Genomic DNA, 27,483 nt, shown 5'->3' on the forward strand with positions numbered 1-27,483 from the left:
TAACAGGGTTTCTTTCTTGCTGTGGTATAAACAGACTGATTCCAAGTTTGAGGATTACAGAGTTGTCTGGAAATGCTGCTGGCGATAGGATTTAGACTGCACTGCAGCTCCTACCAGCTGCTGAAGGGTAAGAACACACTCAAGAGGGTGGCACACGGTGAGTAACAAAACTTGTCAGAATTATCAGAAATTGTACGAATGTATGTGTGTCTTCACAGAGGACTCACCTGTACATCAGGTCCAGAGGAAAGTTTAGGAAAAGGCCGGTTCAATTCCACTGCCTTCTTTTCTTCTTTTTCAGGTGCTTTAAAAAAAGACAAAAAAAAGTGTTGTCAACGGCAGAAATAAAGAAAGCTGGGTACTTGTTTCCTTTGTGCATTTATTTCCTTGTGTCCCATGAGAGAGAGAGAGAAAGGCTACAATGTGCAAGCCATTCAGCATTTATCCATGAAGCAGATCCTGAGCAAACTGAACTTGCTCAATATGGGAAGCACCTCACTGGGGCAGGCATTAAAGCATCTTATTACCTGTTAGTTTTGTGCTCCATAAACATTTCTGCTCTGCTGGGGCAGGTCCGGGTTGTGCTGAGGGAGCTGGCACATCTCCTTCACTCTGCTGCATCCGCAGAGCTTTCTCACGCTTTATTTCTTCCAAGGTTTTAACACGCACTTCTCCTTCTGGCTTGACTTTTCCTGCCGGCTCCTTCGCCTGCCCTTTGCTGGGCCCGGACAGAGCGAGCTGCTTCTTGGACTCACCCTGAATTTTGCTCTTGCTATGGCATTCTCCTGCTTTTTTCTTCTCTTCTACCAAGCGATTATTCTTTTTTTCAGACAAGGCTTCAGAGAAAGTTTGCATGCGACCTGCACGAGCAGCTCTTGCCCCTGCGCTGGAATCTTCAGTTTTACCGTGCCCTTCAGCCTCGGCTTTGGCTTGAGGTTCGCGTCTCTGAAGAGCTTTCTCACGACGGATTTCCTCCAGTGTTTTCACATGGATCTCTCCCATCGGCTTAGCAGCCTTCCCTGTCATCATCAAGAAATGAGGAGAAGCACCAACATTTAAAGAGAGTCCAGCAATATTTTAAGTCTCCAAAATTTGTCAGAGCACTAAGGAAAACTCATCTTGAGCGTTCCCAATAATGCATCTTAGAACAATATCCTTAGAACAACATTCTCCTCCTCCTCTGAGCCACTTGTATTTTGAAGACCAGCCCTATCCAGAGAGAACTGCTACACAGAAATGCTGCTTTACTTTATTACTTTTTCAGACTGCATTTCAAATTCCTGCTCCTGGCAGTGGTTCTATTCTAATTGTACGTAACGGTTCACAGAAGCAGCTAAAAACCTCGACAAGGCACAAGTAGAAAATAAACACACACCTAGAGCCAGAGTTCTGATAGTGGCTGTCAGAAGAGCTTCAGCACTCAACCAAGAGGCGTCAGTTCTTTGTTTTCGTTTAAATTAGTTTGTAGGGATGTATGAAAGCAGTCCAAGTTCGTGGAAAGGAAGGAGGAGAAAGCATATTTAAGATCTAGCTGTTACCTCTCTCAGTACTGGTCTGTTTAGGAGGTAATCCCAGCCTGTCCTTCAGAGACTTGGGAACTCGAACTGCAAAACAGAAAAAGAACGAATTAGGGAGGCTGCATAATGTCAACTTCAGGTTCACATTTCAAAACAAGACAGGAAAGGTAACTTTGAATCCCAGTGATTACGACCTCAGCCAACATGCAAAAAGAAACATCACTGGAAAAGGACAAACAGAAAGACTAAATACGAAACCCAGGAATCCAATCCAGATGCCCGTTTAGTACCTGTCTCTCTCTTGGGTGCTTTGTCAGCATTTCCCGGAGCCTCTACCTTCTTCCCCAGCCTTTCAGCAAGGCTGCGCTTCACTGGAAGGCTGCCTACATCATCTTCAGAGAAAACAAGGAATATTGTAAGAACTTTTCTTTGCAGGAAGGTTTGAGAACAGTCAACAATAAGCTTCTCTTTTTCAAGAATATTTTCATAGAATTGCCTTTCAGCTGCTAAATGATTTTTTTTTTTTTTTTCCATTTCTGCCGTCAACACAGATCTCCACTGCAATGTATTTTCCCTTCATACATCACAAATACTCTTTAATGCAGTCATATATAGAAGGCAGCACCTACGTAACAGCTCGTAAAAAGTTCTCACCCGCGGAGGCTTTCCGTTTTCCTTGTCTATCAGCAAGATCTACTCGAACCACAGGTTCCTCCCCTAAAACAAAAGGGAATTTTTTTTTCTATTTCACAGAAACCAGTAGCCAACAGAAATATTATCCTGTTAGCCCATGTCCAAAAAACCCTAGTCAGACACTGTTTTGACAGCTAGACCACACAAACTCATATTTTAACTATAATTAACATGGAAAAAAAATATTAATAGTCTCAGTGCTTGCTTCAAATTCCAGCTGAGATAGTAGAGAGTGAATCTGAGTCTGCTTGACACCTATACTTTGTGCAGAACAAAGCTGCATAAGCAAGCAGAATATTCTTAGGTGCAAATGCTGAGAAATATTCCTTTCTAAGGTGAATGTCTACAAGTAAAAGTACTTCCACACTTTTTTCCCTTTAAAAGGCATTTGCACAGCTCTAAACAATTTATACACAAACTCCTGTCATACTGTGTCCACACCTGCCACTGTACGCCTCTTTAATGCTTCAGAAATTGCTTCTTATATAGCACTGGCTTCTACAGCTCGCTCTTCTCGTTACTCTTCTGTTTTTCAGTTACCCCCCTATTGGCATACTGACACTTTTTTTTTTCTCCTGCCACTGCACTTAACCTGAGCACCAAATCTTTCCAGTACAACCAGGGACTTTAAGCATAAAAGCACGTTTTGAACAGAAGGCAGCACCAGAAGGCTAACATGGGTGAATTGTTTTAATTATTGCTTAACCCTCCAGTTTAGGAGTAATGAAATCAAAACAAAAGCATTCATTATTACCTTTCTTGGAAGACACTGTCACAGTTCTCACCACTGTCCGGACATTTTCCTCTTCTGGAGCAGGAAAAATCATAGAATCAACGGGACGAAGAGAAGATCTTGAAGAACCTTCTGTTCAGAGCAACCAAAACATAAGGAAGTTTACCCAACATAAAAAACTATCACAAAGAACAAAAAACTTTAAATGATTTGTTACTGTCAAAAATACAGCAAGCAGAGCATGTAAAGAAGAGAGGTGACTAATTTGCCTCTGGTTGCCCTTTGGACTCCCATTTAGAATACCAGCTGGCTGAGAATCAGGTTGCTTTATGCCCCCAGCTAAAAATGGAAGTCTGTCCCTCAAGCAGCTCCCAGTCACCATCACCTGCCGTGAACAGGATAAGAAAGTAGGCAATATTAACTCACCACCGTGTCTCTTCTTTTTTTCCTTCATCTTCTGCCATTTGATTTCCTCAAGTGTTTTTATTCCAAAATTCAGATTGCCCTCTGAAAACAGGAAACAGTTCATGAGACAGGCTTAGAGGCACTCACTGAGGACCACAGGTCCTCAGGCTTCTTAGCGCTCAGGAACTTTCTGAAGTATTTCGAATAAAGCCTGTCAACACTCCTCACAAGTGAAAGAGCCATAGAACCAATGGCATTTTGCCCCTCCTTTCATCCTTCAGGGTTCAAAATGTAGTTTTAATTTTAATCCATTTACACAATATTAGATCCCTCTATCGTTAGATATGGCTTATCAGCAGTGGTTGCAAGGCTGCACGTGCAGCCATTTAAACTCCATGCTGTGGCCCTGTTTTGTTCTCCAAAAGTAAAGAAAAGGAGTTCACCTTTCTGACCCAATGGGCACATGATGGTATTAATGGCAGAAATGAGATCATGGAAATAACCGACTCCATTCAGCACCCCTACATTTTGTTGTGTTTTTACACCACGCTGCTTTTGACTTAACTGTCAAGTTCTTCTGATTTATCCTACTAAGGTGCTGGCATACCTTGTTTAGTAGTAATAGAACTGCCTTTCCGAGTGGAAATCACCCGTAATCCATTTTTGCCTTCCGCAGCTGGATGCTGGACGGGAGTTTTAGTTTCTTCTCCTTCCTCAGAAAGTTGGTCTGAAGGGGAAAAATCGATTCAGTTATGCATAGACCAGGTTGGTCATGATTACGTAGCTCATGCAGTGACACTTCAGCCCATGGTTCATATAAAAAACTTTGTTGCTGTTTTGTTTTGTTTGTTTGTTTGTTTGTTTGTTTGTTTGTTTGTTTTTAAACAGCTACACTGACCTGATGAACTCCTAAGTAGAATACACTAGGACAAAACATCTAGGACTCTAGATTCTCTTTGCAGCTTTAACTACTACACAACACATTGCTCTTCAGACAGAAAAAAGAAATTTCCTTCCTAGTTTCACATAGAACTTTACACAAAAGACCAGCTAAAGCCAGGAGTGGTTCTAAGCTTTCCTCCAACGTTTCAGCTTCTGTCCACTGACTGCCAGACAAAGCCACCAGTGACCTGGCCAGACTGCCTGCCCTATCGCTAGTCAGACCTCAGGTCATCTGTGATTTATACACTCATTTACAGCACAGATTCCTTCCAAGAACCAAAGATTTAACACATTCATTTACAGCACAAATTCCTTCAAGAACCAAAGATTTAACACATTCATTTACAGCACAAATTCCTTCAAGAACCAAAGATTTAACACATTCATTTACAGCACAAATTCCTTCAAGAACCAAAGATTTAACACATTCATTTACAGCACAAATTCCTTCAAGAAACAAAGATTTACACAATCATTTACAGCACAAATTCCTTCCAAGAACCAAAACATGCTCACCATCATCATCTTCATCATCATCTGCAGCATTGATTACAACTGGAGGGTGTGTAGGGCTTGGGACATTTTCAGAGTTTTCCACTTTCGTCACCCCCTTAGCTGTGGAGAGGGATTTGACTGGACAGAAAGTTTGTTTTGCTGCAGTGACATCTGAGCCACTTTCAGATCATCGTCCGCGCACTCAGGCGGACTTGGCAGTGTAGCTAGAGGAAGAGGAGGATCATCGGTAATATGGCAGTTTAAAACTTTGACCACAATGCAAAGAGATGGTAGCAAAGGCAGATAACCCGCACAGACAACGAATTCAGCATCTCCTTTTGCCCATCCCATCACTGCTTACACCGTGAACAATGATTTCCCTTCCAACAACAACACATCTCCCTACCACCCAGCAAAAGAGGAAACAACAGGAAGCAAACTGCAAGGCAAACATCACACAAAGCAAAGAGAAGCTGAGCACGAAAGCAGAAAACAAACACCAGCAGTACACTCGGTGCAGTACACCTATGACTGCAGACCTTTTCCTGCCCTCACAAATGAACAGTTACCTGACGCCCCCTACAGGATTGGCACCCACTAAGTAATACTCAAAATTAATTCTTCAGCGCTTAAAGAAAAAGGACCTAAACTCACTCTTGCTTGGTGGTAAGAATTGTCCATCGATGTAACGTCCCTTTGCATGATGAAAAGCACAGTTGGCTTTCTGACAGCCTCCCGGCTGGTTCTCCCAGTAGCAAGGAATCTCACTGCGCTTTTTCTGAAGACAGAAAGAAAGAAAAGCTCGTGATAACATGCACCTGAGGCTTGCAAAGAGATGCACAGCTCCAGATCGTGACAGCTGTCACAACACAGTGCTGAAACAGCATTCCAAAGGTCAGTTTCTCAGTTAAGTGTAGTATTTCTGGGCATATTCACAAAGTTTGCATAAGCTGTAACCACTATGCACATTTAGTTTGGTCATCACTCAGTTTGAGAAGACAGGCACTCTCAGACATCACTTGAGGGTGGCTTAAACTAATACACCTAGGATTATACTAGGATTATTCAGAGGGAAAAAGAACATCTGAAATTGCCTAGGTTAACCCTGTCTAGAACTACTTCTTGGAGACTTAGTTCTGCTGCACCTTTAACTTTCCCCACTTCCTACCCCAGGCAGCTACAACAGCGTTATCTGAAGGACTGTGGGTCAGAAGACACCTGATAGTTCATTATCAAGCCTGCTCCCATGAGGATAGAACAGCCTGTTTATTACCCCCCTGCTCCAGCACGTTTTAGCAGTCTATTTAACAGCTATTCTGCATCTCTTGAGAAAACTGTCAGCATCTAATAAAAAAAAATAAACAAATATCTTGCTAAGACATACCTAAGGCATTGATTTTATTTCCCTCTGCTTCCTCCCACCCCCTCTCTTGGTAACAGAAACCAGTATGATTTTGAAGCAAACAAATCTATCCTCCAAAAGCACAATCAGTACACCTACGGCACTGAAAAATGCTTTTGTGGATTTATTTTGAGAACACATTGTTAGGCACTCACGTCAATTTCCATGTGTCTGAATCGGCAGACATTCCTGAAACAACGACCCTCCTGCCACAGCTTGCAGACCGTCTCATTGCCCAGAGCAGCTTCGCAGTGGCGGTAGGCACATTTGTCTCCCTGGAACCAAAAGGAAACCAACAAGGAAAATAGAGTACAGCCTCAAAAATGGCCATGCTGCTGCCTAATGGTGCTACAACTGAATTCACAATCTATCTGGTTCTCAAGTTAACCAAAGACCAGTGTGCTTCCTCCTCCTAATCTACTCCTTCCTGAAAAAAAGGGGGAAAAAAAGCAAAGCAAAGGAAAGCCAGCCATACCTTGCTACAGGTAGAATAGAAATAGAAGTAGCAATCGTCTCCTTGTTTAGACATGCCGACGAGTTCTGCTAACAAGCTCGGGTTCTCTCCACAGGGACTTCCTCTGCTCTTGGAGAGAGCTGTCTTCACCCTTGCTTGGGCTGAAAGTCTTCTACTGGCTTGTGATCAGTGAAATCTTCTTTTTAAAAGTAACCCGAAAGAAAGTAACAAGTGAAAAATAATGAGGAACAAACATTTTTCCAGCTTTCTTCAGTTAATCAAATCAAGTTATCAGTCTCTCAAAGAGAGCAAAGCCTTGAAATCAGCTGTTACATGAACTAACTAAATATTAAAGTTCTGTAAAGCTGCCAGGAGCTTTGTCAGCAAGCGTTCTCTTCCACATCCTCAATAATATGACCTGGAGCACATCTGGAAGCCTGAAAACGGAGTCACTCCTTAAAAAACCACCTGATGATACATGCAAGTCAATAATCAACTATGGCTACAAATAACTTCTCTAGAACACAGTTAGGACGCATTAAACAGCACGTTCCAGGCCCTGTGGGTCTTCGATTTCACCTACCTGGACAACCTCAGCAAAGTTATCGATCTTCAAAGGCTTCCAGTTAACTGCTCCTGTAGGCCGAACCAAGACTGAATCCGTGAATTAATAATAAAGGGGTAGGAAGAATTTTCCTCCTCACTTTGCCAAGGGAACCTCTCATCCACAATTCAAACATAGGATGCGCTTTTAAACAGCTTATAACTAAGAGAGGAAGCAAGTCCATTTGAATGCTCTCTCAGACTGGATGCAGCCACGGTTAGTTAGCTCTTCAAAAAAATAAAAAACAAAAACCAAAACAAAACAAAAACAAAAAAAACCCAGCGCATTTAGAGATGAACTCGTGATTCAAAGTGGCTGCAAAAATGAGGCTCCATCTTCCACAGCCGGACAATTTAACTTTTTTTTCTTTTTTTTTTTTTTAATTTAAAATTCAGCATGTTCCAATCTCTGGTCTTCAAGATTTCTTCACCTATTAAGAAAACACAAAAACCTTTCCCCGTCTTTATTACCTGTACAGCAAAAAACATACCAGTGCATCTAAATCCACTGATGTGCATACGCATACACACATCTGTGTTTATACACACACGAGGAGGGAGTGAGAGAAAGTTAGCGAGAGCGACAGTGAAAATCAGAATTTTTGCCTTTTCGACACAGAGAGCGCGTAAAAATTCTCTCATTTTGAGGGAACTAGAAAAAAATGGAGGCTCTGCAAAAGATTTTGATGAGTATGCCTTCGAGGCCGATGCTTTGTAACATGAGGGATCTGGGGGCCAGCACACAAATATGCATACGGATGTACATGCATACAGGATAAACATATCTATACACCCAAGCGTGCACAGTAGATGTTGTATGATCTCCATATCGAGAACAACTCGTAGCCCTGATCAGACATGTAGAGTTGCAATCAATTAACAGCAGCAAGACAGCAGATCAAGGGTACAGCAAGCTTTGAGAGGCAGGGGAATGCTCACTTTGCCAGTGGCACGGCTGCATGATACCAAGGATTTTGAATTACTTTGATTTTTTGGAAGCAATTTGGTTTTTCTTTCTGCGCTGTAGCTGTGGTGGTTTTACCGTGCTGGGCAGCTAAACCCCACAACCGCTCTCTCACTCCCCCTCCTTTAGATGAGGAGGGGGAGAAGTAAAGCAAAGAACAACTCACGGGTTGAGATAAGGATAATTTAATTAAAGGGAAAAAAATATAATAATTAAATAAAGACTACCATGAACTAAACAATTTAACTAAGGGGAAATAAAAAGGGAAAGGGGAAAAGGGAGGGGAAAAGGAAAAATAAAAAGAAGGGAGGAAAACAAACAAACAAAATAAATGAAGGCTATATGGAAGTGCAGAGGAAAGAAATTACTCTCTACTTCCCACAAATGAGCCATGATTGACCACGTCCTTGAAGCAAGGCCTCAACGCACGCAGCCGGTGTTCGAGAGGAGGACCGACGTTTTCCCAACGAGAGCCCACCCCTCCCCTCTTCTTCCTGTTTCCACCTTTTATTGCTGAGTGGGACATCACATGGTATGGAATATCCCTTTGATTGGTTTAGGTCAGCTGCCCTAGTGATGTTTCTCTCCTCACCTTTTTGCCCACCCCCTAGGAGGGTTAGAGAAAGGCCCAATGCTGTGCCACTGCTGCTCAGCAGTACACACAACACTGGGGTGATAACACTGCTGTTCCAGCTACAAGTACAGAGTACGGCACTGTATGGGCTGCTGCAGGGAAAGTAAACATTCCAGCCAGACCCAGTACAGTAGCAAATACCACAGGTTTGCCATCACGTGCTGTTCCCTAATCCATATATCCATCATCAGCCATTGCTGCAGGATCATGAAAGGTTAGAGAAGACGACTTAGGTCCAATTTAACAGCCAATGAGTTTTCGATGAGCAGAGCTGCAACAGATTTTATTTCGCCACAAGCATTTTTTTTTCTTTTTTTCTGATATGAAGTCAGAAATTTTGATTTATTTTTTTTTTTAAGACACTAAATGTCACAAAACCTGCAACCAGTTCAAATTAGAGTGATTCTGAATCCTTTCATTAAAACGCTGCACATTTCTGTGCAAATTATTTCTGACTCTTCTGGACAAAAGTGGATGAAATAGTTCTTACAAATTAATAATAAAAGGTTGGAAGCTTTTACTCACACAAACACTAGTGAATTTTCCAGGAAATATTGTTTTGGCAGGGAATTTTCCCAAATCTAAAATAAAGAGAGGAAAAGTTGGGTTCTCATATTAGTTACTGCTTTTGACTGCTGGACAAAGGGAATAAAAACAGTAGTTAAGTGCAACGTTTCCTTCTCTTCTTTAGTATGGATAGGAATCGTCACTTCGGACCTTTAGCACCTTCAGAAACACACCCAGTGCCATGCAGGTTCCTCTGCAGCTACTTCTAACAATTACTGGTGCTCCTTAGCATGGAAGTTTGACTCAAAACACTCTCCAGATTTAGCTCTTTTGACTGCCCAAGGAGCTCATCATTTTGCTTGTTGCCTTCCATTTTCCTGAACACACCGGGAACGCTGTTCAGAATCTGAATGGATCTGGTCTAAGGAATAGGAAGAAAGCAAAACCAACGATACCTTGCAGTATTCCAAATTCCAAAAAAGCAGTCTCATTTTAAAAAGGACCTCAAAAGCTTTTTTTTTTTTTTTAAACTGATATCTGCCAACATAGCAATCCAAGCGCTAAACCAACTGAAGTTGCCCCTGAAAGCCTGAATAAAAATGAGTAACTCTGGTGCACTCAGCAGGTCTGTAATAGAAGTTGGTAAGGGTTTTAGATTTCTTTTTTTTTGCTCCAGGGTGCTGGTAAAATTTTTGCATTAAGAGATTTTGAACCTTTTGTACCAAAGAATTAGAGATGCGCTACAGTGCCAGTAGCTGGGGGTCTGGAAATACACACCAACAAGTGTCATAAGCTTTGCCTTTGCTGAAGGAAGATGAATACTACAAAGAAAATCTGTCTAGTTTGTTTTACAGGCTTGTCTTTCTCAGTACGGAACAAACTGACCTCCCTGGTCTAACTTTGCAGTGCCTATTCTGCCTTTGTCCTGCAGAGAAGAGCGAGAAAGGAACAAATCTATTTTTGCACCCCAAAAACGCATTAGAGGAGGATTATCACACCCACCTAAGGGTACTTCCTTGTTTGTTTATAAAGCACAAAGCATTTCTCTTGGACAGTCTCTGTTGCTGGCCTCTTTTGTGCCTTCCATTTATAATAAAGATATTAAGATGCTTACCCCTTGCTTGTTTTTTTTTTTATTTGTTTGTTTGTTTGTTTTTGTTTTTTTTAAAGAACGGTGGAAGTGGAGAGTCGGATGACAAGCAAGAACAAACACTAGAAACTCCTTGTTCTGCCCCTGCTTTTTAATCACCCAGCATCACCCCGGCTGCAAAACAGCCTCTGCTGATTTACCTGCTTGTTAAAGCACCCCACAGGCTGCAAGTGCGGTGTGCTAGGTGTCAAGTTATATTTAACGGTGCACACGTAACCATTCATCTTCCCACAGTCGAAGCACAGAACAGCCTCTTGCTAACACAACTCATCCCTGCTGCTGCAAGAAACCTCATGGCCTGCAGGAAAACCTCAAGCTAAGAGTTCCAAAGCAAAAGCAGAAAACGCATCATTTGTACTCTTTCTATTTGAGGGAATTCTAGCTGCTAAATGCTGCCTACATCTGAGGGCACGTTCTGAGGCTGCCGGGAAGGACACTCAACACCCACTGACAGCAGGAGTGCAAAGATGCCAGCCAAGAAGGCAAAGGTTAGAGCTGAACGCTGCCTCAGCTTCCTCCAGCAGCCAGCTGGGGGTCACCTTTCACCACGCTCTCTGAGACTCGGAGCCCCGAGTTACCGCAGCCGCCACGTACAGCTGCTCCTTGCTGGCCCAAACTATTTGAAGAGTCTTCAGACTTCAGGGACCTGTTTTACGACAGCCTCAAGATCAAATTCATCTGTTCCTGAAGGCGCTGATCGTCCTGCTGTTTCTGTAGCTGTCAAAGAACAATCCTGAACTGAGGCACTCGTCTGATCAAACAGTGCTTCGGCACAGATTTCTCTTTAGCTTGACACATCAAGGTGAAGACGAATCGATTCTTGCAAGCAACCTCTCAAGCAGGGATCTAATAAGGTGACCAAAACGACAGATCTGTTGTGCAGATCTGAGCACGTCACTCTGCAGGGAATCACTTTCAAGCCTAAGATGTTTCACCCATCTCCCTGCCCCAGAGCGACACAAGGAAAGCTCTTAAGCAATTGCTAGCCTCTCCTCAGTGCTCACGAGTCCCAAATCACTAATTTTACAATATATAAACCATGGCAGCTGGCACCTAGATGGCACACGGTGACACTGCACACGTGGGCAGTGCTGTCAGGAGCTGGAAAGTCAGGGGTGAGGGGGTTAAGGGAAAACCACACATCCGTTTAGCAACTTGGCTCCCGTAGGATACTTCCTACGGCAGGAGTTTTAGCAAAGTCCCTCCCTCAGAGGGACCTGCTGGCTAATTAAAACAGGACTTCTGCTGGAGCAGTCAGAAGGCAGCAGGGTATCAGGAGATATCCAGTGGGCATCACCGTCAGCCTGTGGCAGTTTGGGGTCCAGGTATCAGTGGTTATGCGTGGTTTTCTCTGCTTCACTTTCTCCAAAGCTGTGAAAAAATAGTTCTTTTACAGCACTGTACAGTCACACGTTACGGATGGAACCAGCTGCATCAACTTCCAGTACGACGGTGTTGGAAAAAGGTGCCTTTGGTGGTCAGGAGCACAACAGCTCTGGTGAGGTGTTATTTAAGTGTGTTCTTACATCTGAGTTTCCTCATAGCAGTATGTAGCTGAGGGGGTCCAGGTTTCCCAGGTAAGATTGATGTTTTTTCTCCTACCAAGCACCAGCTCAGTATACAAAGCTCTGTTAATAACACCCAAGCGTGTAGATGTTAAACTGAAACTGCTTTTAAACCTATTTGTTGTTACGAAAATAGCTTAATACACCATCTTCACAGGGTAAAAATTCACATGGAAGGACAAAAAAACCCAGAAGCGCTTCCTGAGCTTCAGTTTACCAACAGCACCATCGGATTTAGATCCTGGCCTGGCAGCCAGGATGCAGGGTCTGTAAGCATTGCTGCGATGTGCAAGTGCCAAGGCAGGTTTCTGGCCTGCCCTGAATAAAATACCTTTTTTTTTTAATACAAACAGCGTGCCAGGTACGCTGTAATGCCAATGTGCCAGCTCAATAGAGGATGTCAAACAACAGAGGCGTTTATCCTAATTTCTGGCATGAAAACACTTTTAACAGCATTCTTTTCATGAAGAAAACCCTCTCTATCTTCTCCAATGCTCCAGGATCTGCTGCAGCTGCAGCAGCCGCGCTGGTACAACCCACATCTTTGCCAAATCTTTTCAATAATTGTGCTTTACCTCGGCAATGTTGAGGTCACTCCTCTTCCTCCTCCAGCTGAGCAAGCAGCTCGCTGGCTCTGCCACACCGCAGGTGCGGAAGCGAAAGCTGGGAACACAGGAGTCAAACTCTCAGTGCTCACAAAGCCACCAGGGCAGAGGGCTGACACAGAGGCACCCCGGATCCGCTCTCCCTCCCCGCTGCGAGGCTCGCAGCAGCCCCAACCCGAAGCACACACAATGCTTCGCATGGTGATGTCACCGCTGATTCTGAGTCCCCACGTGAGGATCTGCTTCACCACTCTCAACGTTGGTGTTGGTTTTTGATTTTTGTTTTTCTTTTTTTCTTTTAAACATTCTCAGCTTATGGGAAACCATCAGGTAAACCACAGATCGCTAGGGAAGAAGGCCCACACGAGGGAAGTCCGTGCTTTTCTTCCAGGCAGTGGCACGTGCTTTAACACGCTGCGTTCGACAAAGCAGCTCTCCCCGTTTTGCTCAGTGGCAACAGGCACGACTGCAACGCACACAGGTGTAGGCAGCACCTGCAGGTCCCAAACCCTTAACCCGTTTTTAGAGAGCACCAATTTTTTAAGTAGTGCTTTTCCCTGAATCCATGACCCCTTCTTTCCTTTATTTCTATCGGGTGGCTCTCCTCCATTTTCCTCCTCAGTGTCTGAGCAGACACTGGGAATCGTTTCCGGAGGAAGGGCACGGCTGAAGCTCCTCCATCTACTCTCTGAGAAAAGAGAGTATGTTAAAGAATACATCTTTCCTTTCTTTTCCCTTTTTTAAATACAATTTCTGAAATCAACGCTGCGGCCTGGCAGCAAATACCTACGGGACTAAAGGTGATTCCTCATCCTCACTGTAACGTTGTAGTTAACCTCCCAACGAACCCATCTCCCCAGGAAGCGGCCATTTGAGATGGGAAGGGGCAGAGCAAGAGGAAGCTCTCCTTAGCCTAGCTCTTCCCCCAACACCACCTCGCCACCCAGCACCAAATTCAACTCACCTGCTCCGCCCGATCACTCGAACGGGCGTCCGACGCTGGCACACGCCGCAGCGGTGGTTCTGACGTGCCTTAAATCACCTCTCCGCAGAATATCTCGGGTCTGTACGCTCAAATAACGCAGTATTTGAGAAATAACGCCCAGAGCTCACACTCTGAGTGCAGCCCAACAGCACCGAAGCACCGGTAGGCTAAACATTCCAAACCTGGCAACAAGGCTGACCCAAGCAACAGCACGGAACCCTTCTGCACCTTCAGCGTGGACATCAGCGTAAGGAAACACAGACCTCCTCGATCCAAATTTTAAGCGAGAAACGCAAAAGGTCACCCAACCGGCTTGTTTTCAGCAAGCTAAAGGAGAAATTAAGGCGACAACCGGGTGCATCCAGAGTTAGTCAGATCCTGAAGGCAGTTCCTTGGGGGAACGGAGGAGCAACGCGCCAGATGAGGGCTGCCTTACAGCGCACCCCTTAGAGGCACTGCTACGGAAGGAAGGCAGAAGGTTGGAACTCGAAAGAACTCGCAAGGCGCCCGTTAAGGGGGAAATCTTTCATTTTTTTCTCAGCAGAACCTCCCCTCTCCCTCCCCCCCCCCCCCAACCCCCCCATGAAGGCAGACCGGGGACTCTTTGCTTCCTTAGGGAGAGGGCAGGGACGGGGCAGGGTGGTGGGACAGATGGCCAGAGGTTCGGATGGACGGACAGACAGCCGGACAGAGGGCCCAGCAAGGCCTGACGAAGGGCTCAGGAGCGGGAGGGAAGGGCAGGGCGAGGGGAAAGGCAGAGAAGTACAAATCTCTTTTTCCTTGTGATAACTTTTCTTGACCAAAAAACACGATTGTGAATGAGGCAAAATGAAAGATGTAACATGGGGACGTGCGGATACTCACGATGATGCAGCCTTCTATCCGCATGTTCACCTGCTCATAGAGCCACACCTGGATCCTCGACCTCTGCAGAACGAAGGAGGAGAGTAAGTCGGGCCACAAACACTGAGCACTTTTGTTCTCTCATGTGTTCAGAAATACCTGCTAGCCACAGCCACGACAGCTCCCAAACGCTCCGAGGAGCAACTCTCAGGGGCAGTTCCAATGTGCAATCTGACATTTGAGCGTTATACCATCGGGTGAATACTACACGTTTGGTGAAGAACACGTTTCCAGTCACAAGGGAACACCCCTGCACGCCCGGCTACACGAGGGGGAAATGCCGGGCTCCTTGTGCCCACCAGCACACCGCACAGCTCTCCATCCCCCACAAACCCGTCCCGGGACACAGCCAGGAGCCGAAAACTCACCGAGGGGAATCCCCAGACCCTCCCCACTCCCCCCACACTCCCCAAATCCCCATCCCCGCCCCCTCCCCGCGGTACTCACGTTCTGCAGGTAGCGGAAGATGAGGTTCTGGGGCGCTGCGTTAAGGGCTCAGCACGGGGACGACAGTTCCGGGCTCGGGACAAGGCCCCAAACCCCACAGCGAGGCCTCAGGGCCCCGCGACAAGGCCTCAAGGCCCGGGCCGAGCCCCCTGAGGTCCGAGCCGCCCCCCACCCACCTCCCCGGCACCCCCCAGCCGCAGGAAGGATACGATGGGCTGCACCATCACCTTCTGCACCTTCTGGCCCTGCCCGCGGTACGCCATGGCTGCTGCCGCCTCGCCGCTCCCGCTCCCAGCACCGCAGGCAGAAGAGGCGAAGGCTGATGGTAGAACAGGGCTTCTTGGGGTGAAGGGAAAGCGAGGGCAGGTGGGTGCAGTCTCTGAGCTCTCCTCCTCCTGATTTGGCTTTTTCTCCCCCATTTCTGAGCCGGCAGAAGTCCCCGTGAAGTCCTTCGGCACGATGAAGGCCTGCGTGAGCTCCAGCAGCAGTTTCGTCGGCGGAGGTTTTCCCTGGTGGGGCCGGGGCGTCACAGCACACACACACACACACACACACAGACGCGTGGTTTTGTCCAAACATTAAGTATTTACAACAAATTCGACAAGCGCTTTTCCTCTGCCAGCAGCAAATGCCTGAGGGCCCCCACAGCTTCACAAATCATAGCGGGAAGTGCCTACCGTGCCGCGAAAAGTTCGGAAAATAATTCAAAATTGATCTGCTAGGGGAAAAAAAACGATGGCTGGTGGCAGGGTACACAATACACCCGAATCTCAGCTCTGTCCTCCGCAGGGTCAGTGCCCACGCCCAAGTGCGATGCTGATGGCACCCGAACATTTGCTGTAGCAGGCAGCAGAGCCAGCAGCTCAGGGGAGCAAGTTTTAAAACCAAGAGGCACTTAAACAACCCTTCATCGACCCTGTGACTGCGGCAGAGTCCCGACTGCTCGCCCCGGAGTCCTCACACAGGCAAAAAGCACCAACCAAAGCCTGGGGGAACTTTGGTATAGCACAAGAGAAGGGAGTGGGGGTAGTGGAGCCGCATGGCAGAGCTGCTGCTTTTCACCATTTGATCCTCCCTGATAATTGAAAGGAAGGCTGGGTGGGCTGACCCCCACCCCCATTCCTGGCAGCAAGTTTGGTCCACAACACACTGGAACAACGATTCTGCTCCCTCCCACCCCTACAGCTTCATCATCTGACACGGGTACAGTCAAAACAATGGCATACACGAGTAAAAGTCAAGAGTTGACATAGTAACTCCAGGATTTGGCTATCAACTGTCCGAGAAATCAGAACACCGAAGCTTCACAATGTGCCCAACATCGAGTTGTGCCAAGGGCGGAGGAAGGAAGAAGCTTTACATTTAAGCCTTCAGAGCATCGCTCCATCAGAAGATCGATTTGCAGCCACCATGGCGTGCCAATGGAGATCTTTCTGTGCCAAAAGAAGTGCTTTGTCCTCTCGATATCGAAGGTAACCACCTATAGTTACAGAATGGATGCACAAGACCTTAACTCTGACCAGCAGGGAAATTTAGGACAACTGAGCGCAGATCCTGCCAATTTCTACCACTTCGGACTGTGCTTTAAGTCTCATTGCAAAGCCTCAGTTAGAAAAAGGATCACCTCGGGGTATCCAACAAGAAGAACAGTTTTAATTTTTTTTTTTTTTTTAATTATACCCTAGGACTACGCAGTTCAACTGTCAATCATCTCGGAGAGTTCAAGGAGGAGGTCATCCTCGTCCTTCCCTGGGTCTAAGTCGATTTCGGCTTCCAGTCTGCCTCCTGAGATTTCCCAAAGTAGCTTCTCAAAATCTTCATCCGCAGATAAGGGCACGTTCCCTGTGGAACTCAGCCAGCGTGTCCGTGCCTCTTCTGGCTGGGAAGAAGCTGAGGTCGAGGTCTCGAGATCCATCTCCATCTGCTCCTCAAATCTTTCCGGGCTTCCAAGACGCACTTCAGGTCTTGGGAGAGCAAGAAAGAACAATCAGGATATGCCATTTCTTAACGGGAAATCCTTTTCCTGCAAACCGGCTCTTAAAACTGTAGGCAAGCCCTCCTATGCTTCAATCCTACACAGGGATTGTTATCAATCAACCCAGGGCTACATTTAGAGCCCGATGTGTTACCAGGTACATTTTTCAGTCTGGGGGTTTATCTGTGAAGCCAGGGCACCTGGAGTTGAGGTGGCATTCTTGAGGACCAAAAGGCAGAGGACACTACTCATCATCTATCACCTCACGAGGAAGTAGAACTTCGCCTCATCCTCGTTCAGGTATTCAGACAACCCAAGAAGTCACCGGAAAGCTGTGCTGACTTGCAGCATTTCAAGAAAGCCTAATTAAGCAATCCTGCTAGCTGCTAGAAAGTGGTTTCAGGTGACTTATTCCTTTGATGGATTTTGGCTTCAATTATCTCAGAACCCTCATTTTTTCCCACATGTGACAGAACTTATGTTTCCCTGGGGATATACACTGATTAAGAAAAAGAACAAGTTGGGGTTGTCACCTGTTTTGGGGATTTTCTTCAAGTCTGATGGCTGGGACGTGCTCCGGCACGTCTGAAACACCCTAGAAAGCAGCAAAACAGTATTTATGACACATGGGTAAAAGATTCCTTAATAGCTTTTTCCTCCACACTGCTTCTCCTCTGGCATTGCGGAGCCGTGGCCAAAATACAAAACCAAGGTGCTCCTGAAGAAAGTTCACATTCACCTGGAGGTTACTCACGATCTGGTGTCTTTTAAGAACATGGCATTAATGGACAAAATCCCCCACACCAGAGAAATCACAGCATCAGAGTACCGGTTAAAGAGTGCCATTCATCTCATAAATACAGAAGGGTTCTACAAGCATCCTGGAGACAGCTACTGGATTTCTAAGGAAACAGAAGGCCTGCAGAACGTTTGAGTTTTCCACCTTTTCAAATAGAGGAGGGTAGAAATTTAACAAGGGATCCATCGCTGCATTAGCCCCTGGCCTTACCATGGCTGCTTTTCTGGCTGGAGGTCCCATCATGTCAGCATCAAAGGCAGTCTGTAGTTCCACAGCTGCTATGGCAGACGGGTAACTCCCAGGTGCCTTACGTTTCAGTGCCTTCTTCTTGGGGAAAGTGACTTTCCCACGCGAAGGCTTCGCAGATGTCATAAAGTTGGCTAGAGTAAAAGGAAGAGAGAACTGATACAGTCTTGCTCTGCCTCAGGAAAAATCCAGGTTCTCTTAATCATTTCCACAGTCCTTCTACACACTTAAATGCATTTGGCCAGCACAATTACACCGCCATTGCCTGGATTCTCAGGAATCTTTTCCACATAGTAAACTCTGTCTACCAACAAGCCATACAAAGGAACAAAGAAACCGAAGAGCTACAGTAAATAATAATCCAGGACAAGGGAAACCTCAGACACATAGCAATCCTAAGTGCAAGCTAGGTTCACAAATATAGACAGCTTTTATATTTAAAGTCCCGCTCCCGCTAGGAAAGGAAAAAGCAGCAGTTATAGTAGGACAAGAGTGTATGCAACTCTTGTACCAGCTTCCTCTCCCTTGCAGTGATGTCCCACAGTTAAGTTGTTCTACAAAGTCCACATTTGTAGTGTCATTTTCTAGTCTCCCGTTCCTTACCTAACATCTGGCTGGCAGGAAAAGAAACAAACTAAGAAAAAGAAAGTACACCCTTCGCTTCGTAGCACTGCGTGGCAAAATGCACCCAGCCAGAGTTACAGCATGAGAATTGTCATCTTCTGTCTGTATTTCAGAAGACAACCTAAGTAACTCTTAACCTTCAACACTTACTTTTAGCTTCCTGGCCCTGAAATTGAGCTGCCACTTTCCCTGCTGGTTCAGTATTAAAGAAGCCAGCAGTAGATTTGACAGCAGCTTCCTCCTGCCGAAGCTTCTCTTGTTGTTCTCTCTGTTGCCACTTCTCCCACCGTCTCTCTTCAAAGCTCTTCTCTGGACATTTACGAGTTCCACTCTGCTGAGTGGGCTAGAAGGAAAGAAAAGTAGTGCATGAGTAGGACAAAAAAAATAAATAAAATCCGTGGAGATTTCGTTAAGAAAATCTGATCAGCAATCCCTCCAAAATGGTCTTGATGTGGAACAGCATATTAATCTCGTTCAGGTTACTGTTGGTTTTTTTGTTTGTTTGTTTGTTTGTTTGTTTTCCCATAAAATTCTGCCTGTAACAAGAGCCATGCTTTACTATGGACGCAGTCTCACATATCTGCAATATCCACTATGGCAAGCTTCTTTAAACAGCTAGGGTGTTCTGCTGTACATCTATTTATCACATTCTTTTTAAGCAGCAGAAAGTCATACAAGTTCCCCTATACAGTATCCACTGACAGATTGATTTCCTTGAACACAGAACTCTGGCCTTCTGTATTAAATCCTTCATGTCTGACAGATCAAGTCAGTAAGAACAAAAAGAATTCCCTCCACGTTAACTGTGTAGATTTCAGCTGGTGCTAACAGGGTTTCTTTCTTGCTGTGGTATAAACAGACTGATTCCAAGTTTGAGGATTACAGAGTTGTCTGGAAATGCTGCTGGCGATAGGATTTAGACTGCACTGCAGCTCCTACCAGCTGCTGAAGGGTAAGAACACACTCAAGAGGGTGGCACACGGTGAGTAACAAAACTTGTCAGAATTATCAGAAATTGTACGAATGTATGTGTGTCTTCACAGAGGACTCACCTGTACATCAGGTCCAGAGGAAAGTTTAGGAAAAGGCCGGTTCAATTCCACTGCCTTCTTTTCTTCTTTTTCAGGTGCTTTAAAAAAAGACAAAAAAAAAAGTGTTGTCAACGGCAGAAATAAAGAAAGCTGGGTACTTGTTTCCTTTGTGCATTTATTTCCTTGTGTCCCATGAGAGAGAGAGAGAAAGGCTACAATGTGCAAGCCATTCAGCATTTATCCATGAAGCAGATCCTGAGCAAACTGAACTTGCTCAATATGGGAAGCACCTCACTGGGGCAGGCATTAAAGCATCTTATTACCTGTTAGTTTTGTGCTCCATAAACATTTCTGCTCTGCTGGGGCAGGTCCGGGTTGTGCTGAGGGAGCTGGCACATCTCCTTCACTCTGCTGCATCCGCAGAGCTTTCTCACGCTTTATTTCTTCCAAGGTTTTAACACGCACTTCTCCTTCTGGCTTGACTTTTCCTGCCGGCTCCTTCGCCTGCCCTTTGCTGGGCCCGGACAGAGCGAGCTGCTTCTTGGACTCACCCTGAATTTTGCTCTTGCTATGGCATTCTCCTGCTTTTTTCTTCTCTTCTACCAAGCGATTATTCTTTTTTTCAGACAAGGCTTCAGAGAAAGTTTGCATGCGACCTGCACGAGCAGCTCTTGCCCCTGCGCTGGAATCTTCAGTTTTACCGTGCCCTTCAGCCTCGGCTTTGGCTTGAGTTTCGCGTCTCTGAAGAGCTTTCTCACGACGGATTTCCTCCAGTGTTTTCACATGGATCTCTCCCATCGGCTTAGCAGCCTTCCCTGTCATCATCAAGAAATGAGGAGAAGCACCAACATTTAAAGAGAGTCCAGCAATATTTTAAGTCTCCAAAATTTGTCAGAGCACTAAGGAAAACTCATCTTGAGCGTTCCCAATAATGCATCTTAGAACAATATCCTTAGAACAACATTCTCCTCCTCCTCTGAGCCACTTGTATTTTGAAGACCAGCCCTATCCAGAGAGAACTGCTACACAGAAATGCTGCTTTACTTTATTACTTTTTCAGACTGCATTTCAAATTCCTGCTCCTGGCAGTGGTTCTATTCTAATTGTACGTAACGGTTCACAGAAGCAGCTAAAAACCTCGACAAGGCACAAGTAGAAAATAAACACACACCTAGAGCCAGAGTTCTGATAGTGGCTGTCAGAAGAGCTTCAGCACTCAACCAAGAGGCGTCAGTTCTTTGTTTTCGTTTAAATTAGTTTGTAGGGATGTATGAAAGCAGTCCAAGTTCGTGGAAAGGAAGGAGGAGAAAGCATATTTAAGATCTAGCTGTTACCTCTCTCAGTACTGGTCTGTTTAGGAGGTAATCCCAGCCTGTCCTTCAGAGACTTGGGAACTCGAACTGCAAAACAGAAAAAGAACGAATTAGGGAGGCTGCATAATGTCAACTTCAGGTTCACATTTCAAAACAAGACAGGAAAGGTAACTTTGAATCCCAGTGATTACGACCTCAGCCAACATGCAAAAAGAAACATCACTGGAAAAGGACAAACAGAAAGACTAAATACGAAACCCAGGAATCCAATCCAGATGCCCGTTTAGTACCTGTCTCTCTCTTGGGTGCTTTGTCAGCATTTCCCGGAGCCTCTACCTTCTTCCCCAGCCTTTCAGCAAGGCTGCGCTTCACTGGAAGGCTGCCTACATCATCTTCAGAGAAAACAAGGAATATTGTAAGAACTTTTCTTTGCAGGAAGGTTTGAGAACAGTCAACAATAAGCTTCTCTTTTTCAAGAATATTTTCATAGAATTGCCTTTCAGCTGCTAAATGATTTTTTTTTTTTTTTTCCATTTCTGCCGTCAACACAGATCTCCACTGCAATGTATTTTCCCTTCATACATCACAAATACTCTTTAATGCAGTCATATATAGAAGGCAGCACCTACGTAACAGCTCGTAAAAAGTTCTCACCCGCGGAGGCTTTCCGTTTTCCTTGTCTATCAGCAAGATCTACTCGAACCACAGGTTCCTCCCCTAAAACAAAAGGGAATTTTTTTTTCTATTTCACAGAAACCAGTAGCCAACAGAAATATTATCCTGTTAGCCCATGTCCAAAAAACCCTAGTCAGACACTGTTTTGACAGCTAGACCACACAAACTCATATTTTAACTATAATTAACATGGAAAAAAAATATTAATAGTCTCAGTGCTTGCTTCAAATTCCAGCTGAGATAGTAGAGAGTGAATCTGAGTCTGCTTGACACCTATACTTTGTGCAGAACAAAGCTGCATAAGCAAGCAGAATATTCTTAGGTGCAAATGCTGAGAAATATTCCTTTCTAAGGTGAATGTCTACAAGTAAAAGTACTTCCACACTTTTTTCCCTTTAAAAGGCATTTGCACAGCTCTAAACAATTTATACACAAACTCCTGTCATACTGTGTCCACACCTGCCACTGTACGCCTCTTTAATGCTTCAGAAATTGCTTCTTATATAGCACTGGCTTCTACAGCTCGCTCTTCTCGTTACTCTTCTGTTTTTCAGTTACCCCCCTATTGGCATACTGACACTTTTTTTTTTCTCCTGCCACTGCACTTAACCTGAGCACCAAATCTTTCCAGTACAACCAGGGACTTTAAGCATAAAAGCACGTTTTGAACAGAAGGCAGCACCAGAAGGCTAACATGGGTGAATTGTTTTAATTATTGCTTAACCCTCCAGTTTAGGAGTAATGAAATCAAAACAAAAGCATTCATTATTACCTTTCTTGGAAGACACTGTCACAGTTCTCACCACTGTCCGGACATTTTCCTCTTCTGGAGCAGGAAAAATCATAGAATCAACGGGACGAAGAGAAGATCTTGAAGAACCTTCTGTTCAGAGCAACCAAAACATAAGGAAGTTTACCCAACATAAAAAACTATCACAAAGAACAAAAAACTTTAAATGATTTGTTACTGTCAAAAATACAGCAAGCAGAGCATGTAAAGAAGAGAGGTGACTAATTTGCCTCTGGTTGCCCTTTGGACTCCCATTTAGAATACCAGCTGGCTGAGAATCAGGTTGCTTTATGCCCCCAGCTAAAAATGGAAGTCTGTCCCTCAAGCAGCTCCCAGTCACCATCACCTGCCGTGAACAGGATAAGAAAGTAGGCAATATTAACTCACCACCGTGTCTCTTCTTTTTTTCCTTCATCTTCTGCCATTTGATTTCCTCAAGTGTTTTTATTCCAAAATTCAGATTGCCCTCTGAAAACAGGAAACAGTTCATGAGACAGGCTTAGAGGCACTCACTGAGGACCACAGGTCCTCAGGCTTCTTAGCGCTCAGGAACTTTCTGAAGTATTTCGAATAAAGCCTGTCAACACTCCTCACAAGTGAAAGAGCCATAGAACCAATGGCATTTTGCCCCTCCTTTCATCCTTCAGGGTTCAAAATGTAGTTTTAATTTTAATCCATTTACACAATATTAGATCCCTCTATCGTTAGATATGGCTTATCAGCAGTGGTTGCAAGGCTGCACGTGCAGCCATTTAAACTCCATGCTGTGGCCCTGTTTTGTTCTCCAAAAGTAAAGAAAAGGAGTTCACCTTTCTGACCCAATGGGCACATGATGGTATTAATGGCAGAAATGAGATCATGGAAATAACCGACTCCATTCAGCACCCCTACATTTTGTTGTGTTTTTACACCACGCTGCTTTTGACTTAACTGTCAAGTTCTTCTGATTTATCCTACTAAGGTGCTGGCATACCTTGTTTAGTAGTAATAGAACTGCCTTTCCGAGTGGAAATCACCCGTAATCCATTTTTGCCTTCCGCAGCTGGATGCTGGACGGGAGTTTTAGTTTCTTCTCCTTCCTCAGAAAGTTGGTCTGAAGGGGAAAAATCGATTCAGTTATGCATAGACCAGGTTGGTCATGATTACGTAGCTCATGCAGTGACACTTCAGCCCATGGTTCATATAAAAAACTTTGTTGCTGTTTTGTTTTGTTTGTTTGTTTGTTTGTTTGTTTGTTTGTTTTTAAACAGCTACACTGACCTGATGAACTCCTAAGTAGAATACACTAGGACAAAACATCTAGGACTCTAGATTCTCTTTGCAGCTTTAACTACTACACAACACATTGCTCTTCAGACAGAAAAAAGAAATTTCCTTCCTAGTTTCACATAGAATTTTACAGAAAAGACCAGCTAAAGCCAGGAGTGGTTCTAAGCTTTCCTCCAACGTTTCAGCTTCTGTCCACTGACTGCCAGACAAAGCCACCAGTGACCTGGCCAGACTGCCTGCCCTATCGCTAGTCAGACCTCAGGTCATCTGTGATTTATACACTCATTTACAGCACAGATTCCTTCCAAGAACCAAAGATTTAACACATTCATTTACAGCACAAATTCCTTCAAGAACCAAAGATTTAACACATTCATTTACAGCACAAATTCCTTCAAGAACCAAAGATTTAACACATTCATTTACAGCACAAATTCCTTCAAGAACCAAAGATTTAACACATTCATTTACAGCACAAATTCCTTCAAGAAACAAAGATTTACACAATCATTTACAGCACAAATTCCTTCCAAGAACCAAAACATGCTCACCATCATCATCTTCATCATCATCTGCAGCATTGATTACAACTGGAGGGTGTGTAGGGCTTGGGACATTTTCAGAGTTTTCCACTTTCGTCACCCCCTTAGCTGTGGAGAGGGATTTGACTGGACAGAAAGTTTGTTTTGCTGCAGTGACATCTGAGCCACTTTCAGATCATCGTCCGCGCACTCAGGCGGACTTGGCAGTGTAGCTAGAGGAAGAGGAGGATCATCGGTAATATGGCAGTTTAAAACTTTGACCACAATGCAAAGAGATGGTAGCAAAGGCAGATAACCCGCACAGACAACGAATTCAGCATCTCCTTTTGCCCATCCCATCACTGCTTACACCGTGAACAATGATTTCCCTTCCAACAACAACACATCTCCCTACCACCCAGCAAAAGAGGAAACAACAGGAAGCAAACTGCAAGGCAAACATCACACAAAGCAAAGAGAAGCTGAGCACGAAAGCAGAAAACAAACACCAGCAGTACACTCGGTGCAGTACACCTATGACTGCAGACCTTTTCCTGCCCTCACAAATGAACAGTTACCTGACGCCCCCTACAGGATTGGCACCCACTAAGTAATACTCAAAATTAATTCTTCAGCGCTTAAAGAAAAAGGACCTAAACTCACTCTTGCTTGGTGGTAAGAATTGTCCATCGATGTAACGTCCCTTTGCATGATGAAAAGCACAGTTGGCTTTCTGACAGCCTCCCGGCTGGTTCTCCCAGTAGCAAGGAATCTCACTGCGCTTTTTCTGAAGACAGAAAGAAAGAAAAGCTCGTGATAACATGCACCTGAGGCTTGCAAAGAGATGCACAGCTCCAGATCGTGACAGCTGTCACAACACAGTGCTGAAACAGCATTCCAAAGGTCAGTTTCTCAGTTAAGTGTAGTATTTCTGGGCATATTCACAAAGTTTGCATAAGCTGTAACCACTATGCACATTTAGTTTGGTCATCACTCAGTTTGAGAAGACAGGCACTCTCAGACATCACTTGAGGGTGGCTTAAACTAATACACCTAGGATTATACTAGGATTATTCAGAGGGAAAAAGAACATCTGAAATTGCCTAGGTTAACCCTGTCTAGAACTACTTCTTGGAGACTTAGTTCTGCTGCACCTTTAACTTTCCCCACTTCCTACCCCAGGCAGCTACAACAGCGTTATCTGAAGGACTGTGGGTCAGAAGACACCTGATAGTTCATTATCAAGCCTGCTCCCATGAGGATAGAACAGCCTGTTTATTACCCCCCTGCTCCAGCACGTTTTAGCAGTCTATTTAACAGCTATTCTGCATCTCTTGAGAAAACTGTCAGCATCTAATAAAAAAAAATAAACAAATATCTTGCTAAGACATACCTAAGGCATTGATTTTATTTCCCTCTGCTTCCTCCCACCCCCTCTCTTGGTAACAGAAACCAGTATGATTTTGAAGCAAACAAATCTATCCTGCAAAAGCACAATCAGTACACCTACGGCACTGAAAAATGCTTTTGTGGATTTATTTTGAGAACACATTGTTAGGCACTCACGTCAATTTCCATGTGTCTGAATCGGCAGACATTCCTGAAACAACGACCCTCCTGCCACAGCTTGCAGACCGTCTCATTGCCCAGAGCAGCTTCGCAGTGGCGGTAGGCACATTTGTCTCCCTGGAACCAAAAGGAAACCAACAAGGAAAATAGAGTACAGCCTCAAAAATGGCCATGCTGCTGCCTAATGGTGCTACAACTGAATTCACAATCTATCTGGTTCTCAAGTTAACCAAAGACCAGTGTGCTTCCTCCTCCTAATCTACTCCTTCCTGAAAAAAAGGGGGAAAAAAAGCAAAGCAAAGGAAAGCCAGCCATACCTTGCTACAGGTAGAATAGAAATAGAAGTAGCAATCGTCTCCTTGTTTAGACATGCCGACGAGTTCTGCTAACAAGCTCGGGTTCTCTCCACAGGGACTTCCTCTGCTCTTGGAGAGAGCTGTCTTCACCCTTGCTTGGGCTGAAAGTCTTCTACTGGCTTGTGATCAGTGAAATCTTCTTTTTAAAAGTAACCCGAAAGAAAGTAACAAGTGAAAAATAATGAGGAACAAACATTTTTCCAGCTTTCTTCAGTTAATCAAATCAAGTTATCAGTCTCTCAAAGAGAGCAAAGCCTTGAAATCAGCTGTTACATGAACTAACTAAATATTAAAGTTCTGTAAAGCTGCCAGGAGCTTTGTCAGCAAGCGTTCTCTTCCACATCCTCAATAATATGACCTGGAGCACATCTGGAAGCCTGAAAACGGAGTCACTCCTTAAAAAACCACCTGATGATACATGCAAGTCAATAATCAACTATGGCTACAAATAACTTCTCTAGAACACAGTTAGGACGCATTAAACAGCACGTTCCAGGCCCTGTGGGTCTTCGATTTCACCTACCTGGACAACCTCAGCAAAGTTATCGATCTTCAAAGGCTTCCAGTTAACTGCTCCTGTAGGCCGAACCAAGACTGAATCCGTGAATTAATAATAAAGGGGTAGGAAGAATTTTCCTCCTCACTTTGCCAAGGGAACCTCTCATCCACAATTCAAACATAGGATGCGCTTTTAAACAGCTTATAACTAAGAGAGGAAGCAAGTCCATTTGAATGCTCTCTCAGACTGGATGCAGCCACGGTTAGTTAGCTCTTCAAAAAAATAAAAAACAAAAACCAAAACAAAACAAAAACAAAAAAAACCCAGCGCATTTAGAGATGAACTCGTGATTCAAAGTGGCTGCAAAAATGAGGCTCCATCTTCCACAGCCGGACAATTTAACTTTTTTTTCTTTTTTTTTTTTTTAATTTAAAATTCAGCATGTTCCAATCTCTGGTCTTCAAGATTTCTTCACCTATTAAGAAAACACAAAAACCTTTCCCCGTCTTTATTACCTGTACAGCAAAAAACATACCAGTGCATCTAAATCCACTGATGTGCATACGCATACACACATCTGTGTTTATACACACACGAGGAGGGAGTGAGAGAAAGTTAGCGAGAGCGACACTGAAAATCAGAATTTTTGCCTTTTCGACACAGAGAGCGCGTAAAAATTCTCTCATTTTGAGGGAACTAGAAAAAAATGGAGGCTCTGCAAAAGATTTTGATGAGTATGCCTTCGAGGCCGATGCTTTGTAACATGAGGGATCTGGGGGCCAGCACACAAATATGCATACGGATGTACATGC

General features: G+C 44.5%; 1 long non-coding RNA gene and 1 pseudogene across 2 annotated transcripts; both read right to left on the reverse strand.

Moving 5' to 3' along the window:
* Positions 1-1,846: 1,846 nt before the first annotated feature.
* On the reverse strand, positions 1,847-4,934 carry LOC309890784. The gene is made up of 5 exons (XR_014319450.1): positions 4,807-4,934; positions 3,956-4,075; positions 3,370-3,450; positions 2,965-3,075; positions 1,847-2,234 (listed from the first exon to the last, which is right to left on the reverse strand). It is a non-coding gene; the product is annotated as an uncharacterized lncRNA (long non-coding RNA).
* A 15,051-nt stretch (positions 4,935-19,985) lies between these two features.
* On the reverse strand, positions 19,986-26,187 carry LOC309890785 (zinc finger CCCH domain-containing protein 11A-like; annotated as a pseudogene). The gene is made up of 11 exons: positions 26,134-26,187; positions 25,814-25,933; positions 24,911-25,034; positions 24,278-24,480; positions 23,431-23,550; positions 22,845-22,925; positions 22,440-22,550; positions 21,669-21,709; positions 21,283-21,460; positions 21,014-21,079; positions 19,986-20,494 (listed from the first exon to the last, which is right to left on the reverse strand). The product of its transcript is annotated as a zinc finger CCCH domain-containing protein 11A-like (transcript).
* Positions 26,188-27,483: the final 1,296 nt, after the last annotated feature.

Source organism: Aythya marila (genome assembly GCF_965140915.1).
Source record: "Aythya marila genome assembly, contig: HAP1_HAP1_SCAFFOLD_179, whole genome shotgun sequence".
Classification (NCBI taxonomy): Eukaryota; Metazoa; Chordata; class Aves; order Anseriformes; family Anatidae; genus Aythya; species Aythya marila.